This window comes from Arachis hypogaea, chromosome 1 (genome assembly GCF_003086295.3).
Source record: "Arachis hypogaea cultivar Tifrunner chromosome 1, arahy.Tifrunner.gnm2.J5K5, whole genome shotgun sequence".
Taxonomy (NCBI): domain Eukaryota; kingdom Viridiplantae; phylum Streptophyta; class Magnoliopsida; order Fabales; family Fabaceae; genus Arachis; species Arachis hypogaea.
In genome coordinates this window covers 108,430,847-108,448,162 of record NC_092036.1, presented here as the reverse complement: position 1 = coordinate 108,448,162, position 17,316 = coordinate 108,430,847, and the positions used below count along the sequence as shown (strand labels likewise).

At 37.2% G+C, this 17,316-nt stretch overlaps 1 long non-coding RNA gene across 1 annotated transcript; it reads right to left on the bottom strand.

Annotated features, from left to right (window-relative positions):
* Positions 1–551: 551 nt before the first annotated feature.
* Positions 552–1,897, bottom strand: LOC140184014 (uncharacterized). The gene is made up of 3 exons (XR_011880675.1): positions 1,521–1,897; positions 1,208–1,360; positions 552–1,120 (listed from the first exon to the last, which is right to left on the bottom strand). It is a non-coding gene; the product is annotated as an uncharacterized lncRNA (long non-coding RNA).
* Between the last annotated feature and the right edge of the window lie 15,419 nt (positions 1,898–17,316).

The following is a 17,316-nucleotide window of genomic DNA, read 5'->3' as shown; positions in this document are numbered from 1 at the left end:
CTTAGAATACCATTGCAACCCGTCCTCCCTGGATTATCCTTTACTGTCCCATCTGTGTTTATTTTAATCCAATTACTTTGTGGTGGTTGCCATTTGGTTCTGATAGCCATTCTTCTCTGAGTATTGGTCCAACAATATACTTTTCAAAAAAAATTTAGAACTTGAATTCACTTTCTTCTCTTCTAATTAATTGCCTTGATTACTTTTTAGTTTAATCTCCTTGCTATTTAATTTTTTATTATACGTTTATCATAGCCAATGATAATGCACTTGATTGTGATTCCAAGAGAAAATGACTTGAGCCTAAACTCCCGGTTATTGATTTAAATTGTGACATTTTAAACTAAACTTTGATAGTGTTGAATTCTGATTGAGGACTACATCTACAACGAATTTGAGCTTTAAAACATATGAATATCTAAACTGGTTCTTAGAACTCATCAAAGAATATACAATAAAAACGAACTACTGCATTGCTAAACAGCAGGAAAGGTAAGCAGAAATTAGAATTCCATCAGCAAGCACCAATCTAGAGGAAATCTGGAACGAAATTTGGGATATGAGGGTACTGCAAATGATCAAAGTTTTCCTATGAAAAGCTTTATACAATATCCTAATACCAGTCAAATCCAAACAAGTTAAAAAGAAAATTACTAACTCTAATGTGTGTCCGGTGTGTCTGCAGGAGGAGGAAGAAACAGTGGAGCATGCACTTCTCTTGTATGGCTAGAATAGGGTGGCCTAGTTCAATTCTCAAGCTCAATGCACCCCCAACCAAACAAAATATTTTCACAATGGCAGTTTGGTACTAAGAAACTCTCATCAAAACAACAAGAAGGAACAGAGAAACGGCTGAGAAAAATTGGAGTAGAATAAGGATCATTGCTTGGGCAAATTGGAAGACAAGAAATAAAAAAGTTTTCAAGCACACAGATCCTAATCCAAATACTACTCTAATTTATGCCTAGTTTTTAAAACAGGAAATCAGATCTGCTATGCAATCCCCTAGAATTACAGCAAGCGACAAGAGGAAAGTGAAAAACAAACCTATTTAGTGGAGAAACCGCCCCCCATCAAGCTGGACCAAATTGAATATCGACGTAGCATTCTCCCCCATTTCCTGAATAGGAATAGTGGCGACGGCGATATGAGATAGCAATGGTAACCTAAAAGGTAGTACAACAATTAAATTCAAATCTAATTCAACCATTATGGCAAAAGCAACGGCGGTTAGAGAGGCCGCAACTAGTTCATGCCATCAAATCTGGATGCTCAATTTGGGACATTGATTCCATTCTTCAGGATATCAGGATCATTAGAGAAAGAAATCCCAACGGTGGCATTGCATGGATTCCTCGAGCTGGAAACAATCTCACCCATACATTAGCGCAGCTTAAGCTCCAAGATTAACTAAATAGCAACTAGTTCTCCCTTTCCCTTGTTTAGATAGCAAACGTTATGAGGGAGAAAAAGCTAGGCATCAAGAATAGTAGGTTTCAAAAAAGTAAGAGGGCACTTACAAAGGCCAATTCGTGCAGAGTAGTGGATGTAGTCCTTATCGCATCGGAGTTCATACACGGTGTCAGACCAGATCAATGCAGTGTAATGGGTATGGTTCTTAAAGCATAGTGTCCTCAGATAACAGCAAACTAGATTGCTGCAATGGAGTCCAGCGATGGCCTTCCCCAGGCGACTCCAACGTGACAATGTTGGCCACATCCTTGTGGCTTCATCACAACTAGAGCAGTGTAGTCCGGCGGGGCCTCTCACAGTTGTTCAGGCGCTACAGAGTGGGCCTCCTCCCAGCGGCTCCAATGGAGACATCCTTTGGCTCACTGCAATCTGCATCGTTTTCTCCTTCTTGCCAATAGTGTATCTCTTATGTTTTACTTCGTGAGATAGTTAAGATTTGACCCGACCGATTTGACCGAAAATTCGATTACATGATCACTTGGCCAGCCGAGCCAATGGTTTGACCGCTTAAGCATTGGACCCGATGAACCTGGACATGTTTCACTAAAACCGGTGACCCGACCGATTTATATTACCTGGACCGGGCCACGTTTAATTTTTTATATGAAAACAGTGTCGTTTTCGTTTCAGTTTCACACCCCCTAGTGTCCTAATGCTAAATTGCTAATCACCCACCTCTCTCTTATTTCTTAGTCTCTTTCTTGCACTCTCTCCCTCAAGCTTTCTCTCCTCTCTCACGGCTACCTCTCTCGTCTCCGGTATCTTGTTTCTCTCTCGGTCTGGATACCTCAAGCTCTATCACCGCCTCATGGTCATCGCGCTCTGTCGCTGGCTCAAGGTCATCGCACTCTGTCACCGTCTCAATCTCAGTCGCCGCCTTCATGCGCTCGGGTGGTGGTCAACTAGTCATTGTTGTCTTCTTGCTTCATCTGTCAGTTGGTCCTTGGGCAGGTGGTGCGGAATTTATAACCCACACTTATTAACCGGCAAGTGCACCGGGTCATACCAAGTAATACCTTACGTGAGTAAGGGTCGATCCCACGAGAATTGATGGATCAAACAACAATAATTGATTGATTGGCTTAGTTAGGCAAGCAGAAATTGGTTTTGAGATGTTTAAAAGGTTTAAGTTTGAATTCAAAATATCAAAAGTATAGACAATAAAAATAAAATGTGGATACACAGTTAAGGCTTCAGAGTTATCTATTTTTCTGGATTAACTTTTCTTACTAACTATTTTAATTATGTAGGATTTAATTTATGGCAAACTATATGTGACTAGACCCTAATTCCTTAGACCTTCCTAGTCTCCTCTAAAATTCATTAACTGCCAATTCCTTGGTCAATTAATTCCAATTAGAGGGTAAAAATCAATTTTCAGTTATATGCCACAAAAACTCTAATTACCCAAAAATAAGGAGATTATATGTCACGTATCCCATTAAATCCAAATAATTAAAATTTAGAAGAATATGTTTTCAAGCTGTTGTTCAAGTAAAGAGCTTTTCCAAGTTTTACAAGAACTCAAATAGAAAGAGGGTCATACTTCCGTTCCACCCAAATTCATAAGATAAAGAGCGAAAACAATTCTTAAATATAAATCCAAAACATAAATTAAAATAGAAAAAGTAATAAAATCAATCCATACAAATAGACAGAGCTCCTAACCTTAACAGTGGAGGTTTAGTTGCTCATGGAATGTAGAATGTAAATTTGTATAGAATTTCCTAATGAAATCCCTCTAATGTAATGTAATGTCCTAATAGAAAAGAAGTCTTCCCTTTTTATAACTAATCCTAATTAATTTAAAATCTAATTATCTAAAAATAAAAATAATATCTTTTCCTAAAAGATAAGATTTGAATTTAAATTTGAATTAATTAACAGATTTTCAGTTTGATGGGTGAGGACCACTTGCTTTGTCCATTCTGCAGCTTCTAATCTGTGTTTTCTGGGCTGGAAAGTGGGTCAAAACAGCCCAGAATTCGCCTCCAGTGTCATTTGTATTTTTGCAGATCGCGCATGTGACGCGTCCGCGTCGTCCATGCGCTCGCGTCATTTGTGCAGATTCCAGTCCACGCGTTCGCGTCAGGCACGCGATCGCGTCATTGCGATTTCTCCATTCCGCGCGGTCACGTGAGCCACGCGTCCGCGTCGGTCTTCGCTGATCATCTCTTTGGTTTCTTCTTCTTCTCTGCAGAAACTTCATCAAATCCCTCCGAATGCTATCTAAAATAAATAAAATTGCACAAAACTCAAAATAGCACCCATAGTGGCTAAAATATAATTAATTCTTAATTAAACTCAACAATTAGATGCAAATTCACTAGAAAAAGATAGATAAGATGCTCACGCATCACAACACCAAACTTAAACTGTTACTTATTGACAAACCCCATTTTGAGGGTTTATCTTGTATTGATTGTTGGGGATTTTATAACCTTTTACCCACATTTATTCAATGAAATAGCATGGTTTTATAACTTCTCCCTTAATTGTGCTTAAGAGTGAAAACATGCTTTTTAGGACTTAAAATAGCTAAATCTAATTCTCCTTGATTCCACTAGATGCCTTGATATACTTGTTAGTGATTTCAGATTGAAAAGGCTAGGAATGGATCAAAGGAGTGAAGAGGAAAGCATGCAAAGTGGAGAAATCATGAAAAGTCAAAGAAGTTGACCTCGCCCATGGACGCGCGCGCGCACCTGGCGCTTGCGCGCACCTGTGAATTACCCCATGGACGCGTACGCGTGCTGTGCGCGTACGCGTCGGTGCCGTTTTATAATTTTTTTAATGAAAACGTGACCAACGAATTCTGAAGGGTTGTGGGGCCCAATCTCAACCAACTTTGGCGCCTAAACTGCTATTTAAAGCCAAGGATTGAAGAGCAAAGGGGGATTCCAACTCATTAGTTCATTTTTCACTCATTAGGATTAGTTTAGAACTAGTTTCTAGAGAGAGAAGCTCTCACTTCTCTCTAGAATTAGGATTAGGATTAGGTTTAGTTCTTAGATCTAGATTTAGATTCATCTTCTTCTACTTCTATCTTCTCAATTCCTTGTAGTTACATTCATTCTTCTCCTATTCTTTTGGTGTAATCTCTTTTATGTTGTTCTTATATTTTGTTGTAGATCTAGTATTGTTCCTTCCTTTTTCTTTCAATTCAATAAGAGGTAATTCACAATAATTGTTCTTCTTTACTTTTCTATTGTTGATCTCTTGTTTTTGTAGTTGTAGATTCCTTTAATTCTTGCATTTAATAATGTTCACTTTTATTGCACTTTATGTGTTTGATGAAATGTCTCTTCTAGATATAGTATAGATTTTGTTCCTCTTGGCCTAGGTAGAGTAATTAGTGACACTTGAGTTATCTAATTCCTTTGTTGATTGGTAATTGGAGAGATTGCTAATTGGTTTGGAGTGCACTAAAGCTAGTCTTTCCTTGGGAGTTGGCTAGGACTTGTGGCTCAAGTCAATTCATCCACTTGACTTTCCTTTATTAGCAAGGGTTAACTAAGTGGTAGCAATGAACAATTCTCATCACAATTGAGAAGGATAACTAGGATAGAACTTCTAGTTCTCATACCTTACCAAGAGCCTTTTATAGTTGTTAGTTTATTTTCATTGCCATTTACTTTCATGTCTCTTATCCAAAACCCCAAAACAACTCAAACCAATAACAAGACACTTTATTGCAATTCCTAGGGAGAACGACCCGAGGTTTGAATACTTCGGTTTATAAATTTAGGGGTTTGTTTTAGTGACAAACAACTTTTTGTATGAAAGGATTAATGATTGGTTTAGAAACTATACTTGCAACGAGAATTCATTTGTGAATTCTAAACCATCAAAAATCCAATCGTCAAAATGGCGCCGTTGCCGGGGAATTGCAATGGTGTTATGTTATTGGTTATTGTATATATGTGAATATTGTGAATATGTTTGCTTTTTGCTTCTTTGTTAGTTTTTAGTTTGTTCTCTTTATTTGTTACTATTTTTGATTTTGCCCTCTCTTGCTATCATGAATTCTCATTTTGGCTATGAGTGTGATTACAATTATGTTGTAGGTGATGAGAACTATAATGAAGTTGTGTATCAAGGATGGGACAACCAAAGGTGGGAGGAGCCATATGCATATGATCAATCCTCATGGCAACAACCCCCACCAATGCACTATGAAGAAGAGCCATTCTATGATGCATACCAATCAAATGGCTATGGTGAATCTCCTTGTGATTTTCAAGAACCACCACCATATGCCTATGAGTCATATCCTCAACATGAACTTCAACCACACTTACAAGCCTATTTTCAACAAACACCTCCCTATGACCATGATCCTTATCCATCACACCAACCAACTTTTGAACCATATGAGCCATACATGGAACCACAATTCCAAGATTACTCCCAAGAACCACCTCAATACACACCACCACCTTACCAAGAAGAACCACCTTCCTATAATGAACCCTTTCTCCAAGACAATGAACCCTCTTATCCACCCCAATCTCTAATGGATGAAACCCTTGATGTTCTTCTTCAAGGGCAAGATGAAATGAAAAGGGATGTACAACAATTTGTAGCTACCATGACCAAGGTAGTAAATCATTTAGCCTCCCAATGCTTGAATATTCAAGGAACTTCTATAGCTACATGTGAAGGATCCAAGGAAGAGCATAGCATGAAGGAGAGATTGGAGACTCCGGTGGAGAAGGAGGAAGGCTACTTTGTGTTAGAACAATTGGAGAAGCCTATGATTATTGAAGAAAAGGAAGAAGTGGTTGAAGACTTAGGAGATGCGGAACCTCCATGGGAAGCTAAAATCAAAGAAAATCCCTCCAAGAAGAGTAAATTTGATGTTGAGGAGGAATGTGCACAACCTCCAAGGCATATTCTATATGAAGACTTGGAGAGAATGAAGCAAGAATTGAGTTCCCTTAGTGATGAAGATCATGCATCCAATCTTCTTGGTGAAGAATCCTTTGAATTTGAAGAACCTTCTCCCAATGAATTTGAAAGTGATGTGGAGGTAGATTTCTCTCAACCTCCCATTTATGACTTGAGTGATGGAGAAGAGTTAGATGAAGTTGATGAACAAAGGATTGAGAATGAAGAATTTTATGAAGAGGTGGAGATTGACAAGGAAGCAAACAAGGGAGTAGAGCTTGCAAGCACATTGGAGATACCTCTCCCCAAGCCACCACCATCCACTCTCTCATTCAAGTGGGTAAATTCCTTATACTCAAGCTTTATTATTCCCCTTGAATATGGTTCACTTGAAACGGATGGTCAACTTAGATATATTTGTGGCTTTAAGAGTAAAAAGGAGATGGTTAGTGGTTGGAAATTCCATCCTAGGTTCACCATGGTTACATGTCCAAAGCTTGATAGCAAAGGTTGGTATATAACTAGGGTACATGGGTCTAGAAGGATGTTTGGTTACTTTGTTGAGAATTCACCCTGCTCACCACCCACATGGATTAATGATAATCAACTTCAAGATGGGTGTGAAGACAAAATATGGGATCCGGGAACACATGAGGATCAACATTGGGAGCCCATGGTTTGTGAAGAACTCCATCAAGGCTTGGAGATATTAATCTTGAATGATGGAGCTTATTGGAAGTCCAAGCATTGGTGGAAGTTCCAAGATGAATACAAGCACAAGCCACCTTGAGAGGAGCTCCCCATAAGTCCAACTTAAGGACAATAAACAAAAGTGCTAGGTGGGAGACACCCCACCATGGTAAAATCTTTTCATTTTCTCTTTTGTATATATGGGTAGAATTAGTTTAATTTCATGTTTTGGTAGTTTGTTAAGTGCATTTGATAGTTTAGTATGTTAAATAAGGTTTTATGGTGTTTTGGTAGCTGTTTGGAGGTTTGGAATGCTTGGATTGGTGTGAAAATATACCAAAAATTTTTTGAAAAACAGAGCACCATCCACGCGTACGCGCACTGCACGCGTACGCGTACATTGAGCATTTTCGACCATCCACCCGAGCGCGCCATGCACGCGTACGCGTGGGTTGAGAAGTTCCACCTTCCATGCATTAACCCGAGAGTTAGGCCCGCACTGTGCGCGCGCTGTGCCTTTGGCACAACCCCACTTGCGCGTACGCGCCACTCTCGAAATAAACCATCCACGCGAGCGCGCCATGCGTGCGTACGCGCGGATGCCTTTCCTACACCACATTTCCTTTCTTCTCCTCTTTCCATTTCTTTCCTTCTCCTTTCTTCTTCCCTCCTCCAATCCCTCATCCAACACTTCCAAACACCATGGATAACCACTTATTTTAGTTAGTTAATTAGTTAGTTGGTTAGTTAATTAGTTAGTTTTAGTTTTGTTTTCATTTTATTTTCTCTCCTTTTATCACAAGTGTTGGATTATTGACTTTGTTTACTATGCATTGCTTCCCCCTTATTGCCTAAATGCTAATTTAGCATTAATGTTTTTAGATAATCTTTGTTGGATCCTATGATTGAGGTTATATTTTGCTACTTGGTCTTGAGTTTTTCATGCTTATCTTTTGGAAAATACCAAGTGACGAGAATTGCCTTCGAGCTTGTAACTCTTCTTGAATTACGTGATTTGGCCACCATGTGATTTGAGCCTTATTTTGTGATTAGGCAACCTCTTGATAGATGATGTTGTGCATTTACCTTAATGCATTGTATTTTATGATTATATGCATCCATATGTGTTTGGCTTGAATGCTTTCATGCTTCTTTAATGCTTATTTTGCCTTACAAGTTCACTTAAAGCATCTCAAGCATAGTAGAATGAGTAAAGTGCATGCTTCTTTTGTGACATAACTTTTAGGCTAATGTGTGTTCTAAACCGCGCAATTTAGAATTCACACACCTAGTATTTCTTAATGTCACACTAATTCACTCACTCAATTCTAGTGATTTACCTCACTCCAACAAAGTATGCTTCCTTGATTTTGTATTGTCTCATCTTATGGTGTTATATTTTTGTTTTTCATGATAAATGCACCACAAGCAATAACGGAAGCAAGACTAAGAACACGTAGCAATCCGGAGAATCGCCGTACCCCCTTGCTCATCTTTGAGTGCACCGAGGACGGTGCAAACTTTTAAGTGTGGGGAGGTCGTCCGACCGTTCGGCGATTTTGGGTAATCCCAACACTTTTGCATTTCATTCTAGGATTTTATGGTTTTTACTTGCATTTTCTTATTTTTGCATACATATACACAATAAGCTTAGTCAAAATAATGAAAATTTTCAAGATTTCTATCTATAGGGCACCTCAATTGATTTGAGTAAAAAACTTTTCATAGAACTTGCTTGAATTATATATATTATGGATCATGTTTTTGAGCTAAGAACACAAGCAAGTGAGATTTGAGCCTAATAGTGTGGTTACATCTTATAACCACTTATTTTCCTTCTTGTGTGCATTATTCTCTTTCTATAATTGTAATCTTTGATTTGTTTGATTCTTTATGTCCATTATTTTGTGTATTCATGCATTCATATGATTGAGGCCATCATTTCATTAGCTCACTTATCCAAATAGCCAACCCTTTTATAGTCCTTTGTTAGCCAATTTGAGCCTACGATTAACCCACTTGTTCTTAATTTTAGCACATTACAAGCCTAAAGCGGAAAACAATAAATGTCCTTAATTTGGATCTTTGACTAGCTTAGGCAAGTGTGTGTGAGTACCATTCAAGTGTGGGAATCTTGGGACATTGGGTGAATAAAAAGGTAGTTTTGTATTATTATTATTAATATTGGAAATTGGGTACATGCTCATGTATTGATCAAATGTATAGACCTTATGCATTGATGCTCTTGTATATAGAAAGAAAAAAATGAGAAAAAAATAAAAGAAAACGAAAGAAAAAGAAAAGAAAAAAAATAACATGGAAAAGGAAAAGAAAAAAAAATAAAAAAAGAAAGAAAAAAGAAGAAAAAGAAAGAAATAAAAAGGGGACAAAATGCCCCAAAGCAAAGTGTAGTCCAATAAACTCAATGCATATGTGTTGTGAAATAAAAAGGAATACATGAGTATGTGAAAAAGTGAGAAAAAATGGGTAGTTAGAATAGAACTTAATTGTATAGGATGTCATAGGTTAGGTGGGAAGTCTAAGCTTATCAAAGATTCAAATTTCAAACTCACTTAACCAAATATGCATCCTACCTTGACCCTAGCCCCATTACAACCTATGAAAAGACCTCATGATATATGTATGCATGCATGAAATATTTGTTGATTGTTAGAAGAAAAACAAATCTTAGAAAGCATGATTAGGAGAGAATTGAGTGAATCAACCCTAAACACTTGAGTGAATAGAGTGCAAATACATCCGGTGAGGGTTTGATGCTCAATTACATGTTTCCACCAATGATCATCTCCTTTCATGCAAGTTTGTAAAAATATTTAATAGCTCAATTCAATTGTGGTTCGGCATGGTTGTTAATACCTTTTGCCCTTGTGCTTATATATGCTTCTTGGGAATTAATTTATTTTGACCAAGCAATTGCATTCATGTAGATAGTTGCATATAGGTAGATTGCATTTAGTTAGTTCCATTGAATAAATGCCATACCCTTTGCTTCATTCTTGGTTTTAGCATGAGGACATGCTTGGTTTAAGTGTGGGGAGGTTGACAAACCCCATTTTGAGGGTTTATCTTGTATTGATTGTTGGGGATTTTATAACCTTTTACCCACATTTATTCAATGAAATAGCATGGTTTTATAACTTCTCCCTTAATTGTGCTTAAGAGTGAAAACATGCTTTTTAGGACTTAAAATAGCTAAATCTAATTCTCCTTGATTCCACTAGATGCCTTGATATACTTGTTAGTGATTTCAGATTGAAAAGGCTAGGAATGGATCAAAGGAGTGAAGAGGAAAGCATGCAAAGTGGAGAAATCATGAAAAGTCAAAGAAGTTGACCTCGCCCATGGACGCGCGCGCGCACCTGGCGCTTGCGCGCACCTGTGAATTACCCCATGGACGCGTACGCGTGCTGTGCGCGTACGCGTCGGTGCCGTTTTATAATTTTTTTAATGAAAACGTGGCCAACGAATTCTGAAGGGTTGTGGGGCCCAATCTCAACCAACTTTGGCGCCTAAACTGCTATTTAAAGCCAAGGATTGAAGAGCAAAGGGGGATTCCAACTCATTAGTTCATTTTTCACTCATTAGGATTAGTTTAGAACTAGTTTCTAGAGAGAGAAGCTCTCACTTCTCTCTAGAATTAGGATTAGGATTAGGTTTAGTTCTTAGATCTAGATTTAGATTCATCTTCTTCTACTTCTATCTTCTCAATTCCTTGTAGTTACATTCATTCTTCTCCTATTCTTTTGGTGTAATCTCTTTTATGTTGTTCTTATATTTTGTTGTAGATCTAGTATTGTTCCTTCCTTTTTCTTTCAATTCAATAAGAGGTAATTCACAATAATTGTTCTTCTTTACTTTTCTATTGTTGATCTCTTGTTTTTGTAGTTGTAGATTCCTTTAATTCTTGCATTTAATAATGTTCACTTTTATTGCACTTTATGTGTTTGATGAAATGTCTCTTCTAGATATAGTATAGATTTTGTTCCTCTTGGCCTAGGTAGAGTAATTAGTGACACTTGAGTTATCTAATTCCTTTGTTGATTGGTAATTGGAGAGATTGCTAATTGGTTTGGAGTGCACTAAAGCTAGTCTTTCCTTGGGAGTTGGCTAGGACTTGTGGCTCAAGTCAATTCATCCACTTGACTTTCCTTTATTAGCAAGGGTTAACTAAGTGGTAGCAATGAACAATTCTCATCACAATTGAGAAGGATAACTAGGATAGAACTTCTAGTTCTCATACCTTACCAAGAGCCTTTTATAGTTGTTAGTTTATTTTCATTGCCATTTACTTTCATGTCTCTTATCCAAAACCCCAAAACAACTCAAACCAATAACAAGACACTTTATTGCAATTCCTAGGGAGAACGACCCGAGGTTTGAATACTTCGGTTTATAAATTTAGGGGTTTGTTTTAGTGACAAACAACTTTTTGTATGAAAGGATTAATGATTGGTTTAGAAACTATACTTGCAACGAGAATTCATTTGTGAATTCTAAACCATCAAAAATCCAATCGTCACTTATCCTCAAGTAACCAAAACTAATATAAGCTTAGGATGTGAATTTGCATGAGAATGAGAGTTTGATTAAGCTCATGTCTCTTCTCATAGTGGGGTTTACAACTGCAATCCTGAATAGTTTTGGCATCTCACTCTCCTTTTAATCAGAAGAATGTTAATGTCATTCGGATTTAGAATCCGAATGATATTATGAATTCTCTGATCTTTACATTTCAGTTTAATCCTTGAACACAACAACATTTACTTTAATTTATTTTTCTTTGGTGCTTTGCACCTTGAGCCTAGCCGTGACTTTAAATATTTTGTCTCAAGAGTTACTTGACACAAAAACACCACAAGCACTTAACTGGGAAACTTTCTTTGAGTTCTGATTTTTCTTTCAGTTACTCCCAGACAGTGGTGCTCAAAGCCTTTGGCATACTCTGTTAAACGCACTTGGTCTCAACTCTAAGTGTTCTGTCTCAAGGATTACTTGACACAATCACACCACAAGCATGTGACTATGGAAACAACTCTTTGAGCTTTTAATCATGTCTGACTTCCCTAGTCATTGATGCTCAGAGCCTTGGACCTTGCTTTTATTATTATTTATTTATTTATTATTTTTTTCTTTTGCTGTTTCTTTTGCTTCAAGGATTAAATTTTTGTTTATTTCAGAGAAGTCATAATAATTCTCTAAATTCATGTTCCTTATACATCAACATCCCTTGATTCAGATTCAAATATGCACTGTTCATATCATGCATTCAAAAATCACAGAAAATACCACCACATTTAAGTAAATAAGACTATTCTTAGAATTAAACTCAATTTCTCATGCAATACATCACTTCTTTTTCTTTTCTTTTTAGATTCAAGTTCAGTGAGTGGTACATGAAACATCTTTTCAGCATTAAAGAAATAAAAAAAAACTAGTCCTAGAATTCTAACTAATAAAAAATCATGCAACAAACAAAGCAAAATAGCAGAAAGCCAGAACATAACATAGCAAAAAGAGGGGAGGAATAAAAATGAAAGGAACTCAACCACCTTAGTTATCCTAGCGGTCGCTTTATTCTTCAGGTTGTGCTCCTCCGTGAAGATGATTCGCCTCCCTTTTGTGCCAGAAAACCAATAAGTGCAGCGTCCAACAACACCAAACTTAAAGGTTTGCTTGTCCTCAAGCAAAGAAGTACTGAAAATAGAAGAAACAATTATTAAGAGAAGAGATAAATAAGAGGAGAAAAGAATAAGAGAGAATTAGGATTGGGAGAGAGAGAGAGAAAGAGAACTGGGCGGCGCAAGCGACGCGGCCGCATGGGGCACGCGTTCGCGTGATTGCGCTTTAGTTAGTTGACGCGGTCGCGTCAGTCACGCGGTCGCGTGACCCATGTTATGCTTCGGGCGCGAGTGCAGCCTCGCGCCTGCACAACTCTCTGTTCGAATTTAAAAATTTGCCAAATTTGGGGTGACGCGATCGCGTGGGGCATGCGATCGCGTGAGTGGCTTCAGAAGGGAATGACGCGGACGCGTCGGCGACGCGTTCGCGTGATAAGGATTATGCGTCTAGCACCAAGCCAGCACCACTCCAGCACAATATTTGGTTGTGCACCCTTTTTACGTCGAAAATCAGGGCACGCGGCCGCGTGGCTCACGCGGTCGCGTGGGAGGCTAATATTCCCACATGACGTGGACGCGTCGGCAATGCGGTCGCGTGGGGCGATTTGTGCCACTGGCACGCCTCCAGCCACGCTCCAGTGTGACTCTCTGTTCGTTTTTATTTTCTCCCCTCTCCTTGCGACACGGACGCGTCGCTGATGCGGTCGCATCGCGTGGCATTTCTTTTTTTTATATATAGCTTGAGGTGTTTGGTTCCTGGGAGAACATAGCTGCATGATCAGAAAATTAGTAAGAACTCAATAAAAATAAAATAAATGCGAAAACTACTACTACGAAAAACAACTAAGAATGAAAAGAAACGATCATACCACGGTGGGTTGTCTCCCACCAAGCACTTTTAGTTAAAGTCCTTAAGTTGGACATGTGGTGAGCTCCTTGTCATGGTGGCTTATGCTTGTACTGATCCAGGAATTCCCACCAATGTTTGTAATTCCAATGGCTACCGGGATCCCAAACTAGGCGCATAACGCCTTTGAGCAAGTTGAAGTAAGTGACAAGGCCCCAATAGTGTTGATTGTGGGAATGAATTCCAAGATCCCAAATCTTGCTTTTACGTCTGTCTTCTTGTGGATCACCATTATTTCCACCTGGTGGCAAGCAATCTGAATTCTCATAGAGACATCCAAACAACCTTCTAGACCCATTTAAGTGAGCTCTACACCAATCCTTGCACTTCGATTTGGAGCATGCAACCATATTGAACCTTGCTTGATAACTCTTACCACTAAACATCTTCCTCTTACTCTTAATGCCACAAAGAGCTCTAAGTTGACCATCCGTCTCTAGTAGCCCATATTCAAGTGGGAAAGTAAGGATTAAGGGTAGAAATTTTATCCATTTGAATGTTGTATTGGATGGTGATGGTGGTTTTGCAAGCTCCACTCCCTTGTGTTCTTCTTTGAATTCTTCTACCTCTTTGCAAGCTTTCTCAATTTCAACATCTTCCTCTTGGTAGCTTTCTTTTAATGCAATCTCTTCTTCATTACTTACCAAGGGCATTGGAGGTTGTGCATCTTCCTCTTCTTCTAATTGCTTGCTTATTTGGTTCATTTGCACTTCCAAGTTTCTTATTGAGGCTCTGGTTTTCTGCATAAAACTTTTCAAGATTGCTTCCAAATCATTGTTCTGTTGGGACTGAGAAGACTGAAACTGGTGGTTATTAGAATTATTCTGTTGAAAAACACCCTGAGAAGTATGATTAAAATTTTGTGGCCTCTGAGGTTGCTCTCTCCACTCAAAATTTTGGTGTTGGGTGTTGATAGTTAGGACTTGCATGCCACTCATCTGTTGAGTAAGTAGACTTAATTGCTAAGTCATAAGCTTGTTCTGGGCAAGAATAGCATTAAGAGTTTCTACTTCCATAACACTCTTCTTCTGAGAAGTCTCAATATCTGACGGTGGCTGTTGACATGGGTAGAAAGATGATAGTTCTTGGTAGTTGGAACATGGAGCACTGAAGTTTCTTTGGTTTTGGCTTTGCCAACCAAAATTTTGATAGTTCCTCCATCCACCATAGTATGAACCACTACTTGGATATAAGTAGTAACCCATGTGATCTCTTTCCATTATTTTTCCTTAGCACAAAACACCAAAAAGGATTAAACGCACCATGTGGTAAAGAGGAAAGCAAAGAAAACAAAACATAAATAAATTTTTTTTTAGAGAAAAATTACTATGGGGACACCAAACTTAATTTCAGAAATTAAGAAAAATATTTGTGCTATTTAAAATTTTTTTTAAAAAAGTTTTATTAAATATTTTTTTATATATATTAAAAGGAAAAAAAACAAAAAGAAAAGAAAGAAGGAAACGTGACAGGGGAGGGTGGACAAAAGAAAAAAGAAGGAAGTGTAAAAAGAAAAAAATATTAACATAAAAAAAAGAGTTTTTTTTTGAAAAATAATAAAACAATTTTTTTTATAAAATTAAAATTAAGACGCCTAATCTAAACAATCAAACAACTAATAGTTGTTAATCACAATCAATCTCCGGCAACGGCGTCAAAAACTTGGTGCGGAATTTATAACCTACACTTACTAACCGGTAAGTGCACCGGGTCGTACCAAGTAATACCTTACGTGAGTAAGGGTCGATCCCACGAGGATTGATGGATCAAGCAACAATAATTGATTGATTGGCTTAGTTAGGCAAGCAGAAATTGGTTTTGAGATGTTTAAAAGGTTTAAGTTTGAATTCAAAATATCAAAAGTATAGACAATAAAAATAAAATATGGATACACAGTTAAGGCTTCAGAGTTATCTATTTTTCCGGATTAACTTTTTTTATTAACTATTTAATTATGTAGGATTTAATTTATGGCAAACTATATGTGACTAGACCCTAATTCCTTAGACCTTCCTAGTCTCCTCTAAAATTCATTAACTGCCAATTCCTTGGTCAATTAATTCTAATTAGAGGGTAAAAATCAATTTTCAGTTTATATGCCATAAAAACTCTAATTACCCAAAAATAAGGGGATTATATGTCACGTATCCCATTAAATCCAAATAATTAAAATTTAGGAGAATATGTTTTCAAGCTGTTGTTCAAGTAAAGAGCTTTTCCAGGTTTTACAAGAACTCAAATAGAAAGAGGATCATACTTCCGTTCCACCAAAATTCATAAGATAAAGAGCGAAAACAATTCTTAAATATAAATCCAAAACATAAATTAAAATAAAAAAAGTAATAAAATCAATCCATACAAATAGACATAGCTCCTAACCTTAACAGTGGAGGTTTAGTTGCTCATGGAATGTAGAATGTAAATTTGTATAGAATTCCCTAATGGAATCCCTCTAATGTAATGTAATGTCCTAATAGAAGAGAAGTCTTTCCTTTTTATAACTAATCCTAATTAATTTAAAATCTAATTATCTAAAAATAAAAATAATATCTTTTCCTAAAAGATAAGATTTGAATTTAAATTTGAATTAATTAACAGATTTTCAGTTGATGGGTGGGGACCACTTGCTTTGTCCATTCTGCAACTTCTAATCTGTGTTTTCTGGGCTGGAAAGTGGGTCAAAACAGCCCAGAATTCGCCTCCAGCGTCATTTGTATTTTTGCAGATCGCGCATGTGATGCGTTCGCGTCGTCCATGCGCTCGCGTCATTTGTGCAGATTCCAGTCCACGCGTTCGCGTCAGGCACACAATCGCGTCATTGCGATTTCTCCATTCCGTGCGGTCGTGTGAGCCACGCGTCCGCGTCGGTCTTCGCTGGTCATCTCTTTGATTTCTTCTTCTTCTCTGCAGAAACTTCATCAAATCCCTCCGAATGCTATCTAAAATAAATAAAATTGCACAAAACTCAAAATAGCATCCATAGTGGCTAAAATATAATTAATTCTTAATTAAACTCAACAAATTAGATGTAAATTCACTAGGAAAAGATAGATAAAATGCTCACGCATCAGCGGGTGAGCTTCAACTTCCTTCAGCCCTATTATTTTGTTTTTCAATTTCATTGGTGTAAATCATCAGTGCACCTTGAATTTGTTATTGAAAGTTAAATTCGTTGCTGAAATAATGATTTAGCTAATCTTTTTTTTGTTGCAAATCATATTTAGAGGTAAAATTTTTGTGGCTGAAAATAATCATAGTTGAATTTATCATTGAAAATTATTATTGAACTGAATTTGTTGCTGTAAGTTGAATTTGTTACTGTAAGTCAGTTGAATTTGTTACTAATCAATTTTTTTTATCGGAAAACATTACCAAGTTAAATTTGATGTTGATTATCATCACTGAACCTTAAATTTGTTGATGTAAATAATCACTTAGCTAAATATTTTATTGTTGTAAAATTTTTTTTGTTTTTTCTGTTGTTAGAATTTCAAAAATATCTTTATCACAAACACCATCAAAAACACCACCATCTCAAGAACAAGCATCGTCAACTACTGAAATTACAACTAAAAAAGTTTATAACAATAGAGGGAATATTGATCGTGCTTGGGAGCATTGTAAACAAATTGTTGAAAAATCAGAAAAAATCACTATGATGTGTATATATTGTGACAAACCTATTAGAGGAGGTGGGATTAATCGATTTAAGTATTA